Genomic DNA, 4,482 nt, shown 5'->3' with positions numbered 1-4,482 from the left:
GACCCCCCGCCCCCATCTCCTGAAGAACTACAGGGGGAATCCATGGGATCGTAGAGAAAGCGCTTATATTGAGTTTTAATACTATGATTGTTCTTACAATTTTTAAACTTTAAATGGGAATACTGGAATACTGATATTGATATGAAGAGATTTATTGTTAATACTCGTCATTACGATCATCGTCCTTACTGTTATTACAGCAGGAGGCGGAGCTTAGTGCAGACCGCGCCTTTTCTGACCAGTGAAGCTAATCCTGTTGGTTTTATTCATATATATATATATATATATATAAACATATATAGCGTTATTTTTGAATTGGAAGAAGCTTCTACGCGACAAGGGGCAGCGTAACGTTAAGCACATGACAGAATCATGTTTTTCATTTGATTTACAAAAAAAAAAGCTTTAATCACATTAACGTGCTTCAAAAAAAAAACATTTGTTGCAGAAGTTGCAGCAACCGTTGCTATGGGGATGACGCACATACACGCCGGATTAAATTACGAATACTTGAGAATTATTTTTTCAATTCTGAAAAAAGTTTTAAAAAATTCCAGAATTGAGTATTTGTATATATTTATAGAGTATTTTTCTCACAAACGCTTCTTCTTCTGAATATCACCTCACCTGACTGCTATGGGGGCCCCCAGGGGCCCCATCTCCCTCCTGATGGATCTCATTCTTTTAAACATTTTTTTCCACGTCTCGTGCCGAGGTTCTAGATTCGAACCCACGTCAGTCTCGCCGCCGCCTCGGTCCCTCGTTTGCGTTTTTGTATTTACTCACCGATGCTGAGATGAAAATATAAGGGCTCTCATCTCATGACCTCACCGGCCCCCCGCCCCTCCTGCTGCTTCCGAGTCCTTAAACACATATCAACCTGCATCGTATTCATGATCATCCATCACTCGGGTAGGACAGAAGGTCATGGGTGGTGGGGCAGGGTCGGGTGGTGGGGGTTCAGGTTGATTCGAATGCAAGAGAAATAACAATGAGGACGATGAAAATAATGGTTTCATTTATGATTTAAGATGTAAAATTCTCAAAAGTTCTAAAGAATCTCTGTCTTCCAAATACTGTTTAAAAAGTTCCATGTATTTAACTGCTCTGCTTTCTACACAGTCTGGCCCGTTCTTGACCCCCCCACCTGTTTATGAGTTTGTTTGAATCTCATCGTTTGTTCATTGTTGACCAGCATCATTATGCAACAAACCCCCCCTCCATTCGCCGACGCGGCTCAAACGACCCTTTAGAGGTTCCGGTCGTTCTGAGGCAGAACGTGGTACCCCCCCCCCCAAAAAAAAAAAAACCACAACCCAATGATTCGTTCTGCTCACCCCCCAGATCCGACGGAATCCGTCCGACTGTGTAGAAAACATTTTTTTCCTCTAAAAGATCTTTTAAAATACGAGAAAATGAATCGATGAAGGTAACTTACAGAATATATACGTATATGTGACCCACATATACATTCATATAAACATGGATTTCAAATGTTTTAAGACATAATAAATTGTTAGAATTATAATAAAGATACAGAAACAAAGTTTAATCAACGTTTTCTCATCTGGTTTCTTCTGTGAACAACTAAAGGTGACAAAACCCAAGTACAAATGTGATAAAAAACAGTCACCACCAAAACGACCTGTCTTTCAATTCAATTCAAAAAACTTTATTTGTCCCTAAGGGGGGATTGAAGGCACAGAGCAGCAGTATTGGTGCACAAATGGAAAGGCAGAGCACAAAGAGCAAAAACCAGACTGCATACACAAAATACCAACACTAAAATACACAAACAGAAATGTATTGGCCCATTGTGTGTGCAATGGGGTAATAAGTATATAATAATGGGGTAATAAGTATATAATGAGGTAGAAATTGAGCCTGATGAATCCTGGGAGTGTCATCAGTGTAGAAGAAATCCAGTGATGGAATCACCTGATCATCAATAGATTCACTCTGGAACAGGATCAATGTGGGACGACCAAACCTACAAACAAACACAAACAAACAGGTTTTAACATGTTGCACACACCTGATCCCAGACCAGCGTCAGTTCTCTTCCTCCTCAGACGCTCTGGCTTGTCAGGGCCAAAGCTGCACGTCTGTCTCCACGGCAACTCAGAGCCCAGTGCACGTCATCATGGGAGGGGGCGGGGCTAATGTTCACGTTATTTAAACAGCTAGCATGAAAGAATAGGCATCCAAAAAAAGGCAACAACAGGAGCATTTCCATATATGGTGGCGGTGGTGAACATACCAGTGTGGAGCCCTGCAGACACCAGTTCAGGCTGGTTTCACTGGTCCAGAGGGACCTGATGGGACAGAAGCACGTGTCACTGTGACGTCACCACGGTAACCGTTAAACAGGTGTATTGATCGTCTCCTCAGGAGCTCTGGCTTGTCAGGGCCAGAGATGCACGTCTGTCTCCACGGCAACTCAGAGCCCAGTGCACGTCATCAGGGGAGGGGGCGGGACTCATCGGTCACGTGACGGTACGACCTTCGAACCTGAAATGCTTCAAATCAACGTTCTGCTACCACGTTGACCTGAGGCTAACACTGTTAGCATCCCGACTAATACCACCACGTGGGGACAGGTCCACCACGTGACGATGCTACGCGGACACGGTTTGAGAAGTAGATCGATCAATTATTGATTAACGGTCCCGAAAGAGGTTTGGTAAGTTACGTCACCGATTTAAATAGTCACGGAAAACCGAAATAAACAAGTTTGTTTATTTTTAAATCTCCGCCGAAGCAAATTAAAGTTTTAAAAACCCTAAAATCAAACGTTAGGAAGGTAAAAGTTATCGATTCTTCACAAAACAAGAGGAGGTCGTTTTAGTTGCTGTTTAACGCGTTGAAAAAACGTTTGATTTTAAATATATTTATCATTAAATCAATCCGACCTGGAGCCGAGCCGCCGCGCTGCTTCCTCCTCCGCTTCTCTTCTTCTTCTTCCGTCGAGCTGTTTCTTCTTCGTTCTTTTTTATTGTAGTGACAGAACACTGCTGACAGTCTCTACCGCCACCTTCTGGATTTATTGGGAATCGCACGTTTTCAAACTGAATTCCCTGAATGCGACGTCGCCCGAGTTTTTTTTCCTAAATTTATCTGACGTCACGCGTCACGTGACTTTTTTAAAATATCCGTCTATACAATCATGGCGTTTTAAATTGTTGTTATTGTTGAACTAAACTGAAGTTTAAGGGCAAAAACGAAGCAACAGCTTCATAAACTCTCCGGCTCCTGTTTGTTTGTATTGATTTCGCCACCTAGCGTTCATCAGGTGGAACTACAGCTTCATGCACTTATTAACACTGTGTGTCCTGATGTTTCACCCCACAACCCACTCCCACCCCCCAACGGGAAAAGAGGAATGAAGACTTCGCTTAATTTTAGAACTCAGTTATAATTTGACCCGTAGGGGACAGAAACAGAAAAAGAAAATCTCTTTATTGTGAGACGAAAACCCTTTTTAATCGCACATGAGCGATGCGGATGTTATAGCAGGGAAATGAGCACTTTTGCATCTGTGAAGTCATTAATTAATTGATTGATTGATTTAACATTCCAGGAACCTGGGAGGCAGACATTCTGATGTGACCCTCGCATATTTTTGAAATGAAATGAGATTTTATTAAATTTGAAGAGCCTTTTTGGAGGCGTGTACTCCGGATTAGTTGTAATTAAATTCAGGCGCCGACAATTTTACAACAGATTTTATTATTATTATTATTATTATTATTATTATTATTATTATTAACTGACTTTCATTTTTGAGCACTTTAAAGTTTTTTTTTCCCTCCGTGCAGCTCGGAAGGAGGTGAAAAAGTGAGGGAACCTTTGATGTAGTAACACAATTCAACCAGCAGATGTCAGCAAAATTATTAAATCACATTAATGACTTCAAAAACAGTAAATAATTGCCACAAATGCAGGATAATAATAATAATAATAAAGTAACAAACTATGTCAAAATAAATCATCAGAACTCCAAGATGCATTTTAATAGAATCAGCCGACCAGTTCTAGTTCTGCGTGTTGGTCTTTCTATTTTAACCACATGACCTCAGTGTCACGGCGATGACCTCATCAGGACAGGACGGCGGTTTTTGCGTGAGCAGGTCGTTGCTGGGTGTAAACACGTCAGAAGTCAACAGCTGTGTGTTGACACGACAAGTCCTGACAGGGCAGCGCTTCACAAGCTCAGAGCAGCATGGAGCAACAGAACACACACACACACACACACACACACACACACCGGACGTGTCCTCCAGCTGGGGAGGCAGGCCTACCACCCGATCCCGAGGGAACGTTGAGGGGTGGAAAGACGAGAGGAGAGGGAGGGATGTTCTCCTGATCGCATTTCTTTTGAAATGAGTGAAACACGGATAATAAAGGAACACACACACACACACACACACACACACACACACACACACACACACACACACACGCGTGTTGTCTGAGTCGTCT

The 4,482-nt window shown here is 42.2% G+C and overlaps 1 long non-coding RNA gene and 2 other non-coding genes across 3 annotated transcripts; all 3 read right to left on the bottom strand.

The window, feature by feature from the left end:
• Positions 1–1,650: 1,650 nt before the first annotated feature.
• LOC137609724 (uncharacterized) lies at positions 1,651–3,342 on the bottom strand. Its single transcript, XR_011038372.1, has 3 exons — positions 2,913–3,342; positions 2,261–2,315; positions 1,651–1,990 (listed from the first exon to the last, which is right to left on the bottom strand). It is a non-coding gene; the product is annotated as an uncharacterized lncRNA (long non-coding RNA).
• LOC137610394 (small nucleolar RNA SNORD88) lies at positions 2,062–2,153 on the bottom strand. The gene has a single exon (XR_011038485.1). It is a non-coding gene; the product is annotated as a small nucleolar RNA SNORD88 (small nucleolar RNA).
• Positions 2,381–2,472, bottom strand: LOC137610396 (small nucleolar RNA SNORD88). The gene has a single exon (XR_011038487.1). It is a non-coding gene; the product is annotated as a small nucleolar RNA SNORD88 (small nucleolar RNA).
• Positions 3,343–4,482: the final 1,140 nt, after the last annotated feature.

This window comes from Antennarius striatus, chromosome 16 (genome assembly GCF_040054535.1).
Source record: "Antennarius striatus isolate MH-2024 chromosome 16, ASM4005453v1, whole genome shotgun sequence".
Taxonomy (NCBI): Eukaryota; Metazoa; Chordata; class Actinopteri; order Lophiiformes; family Antennariidae; genus Antennarius; species Antennarius striatus.
Note: the sequence above shows the minus strand (reverse complement) of the source record. Positions and strands in the feature narration are given on the sequence as shown.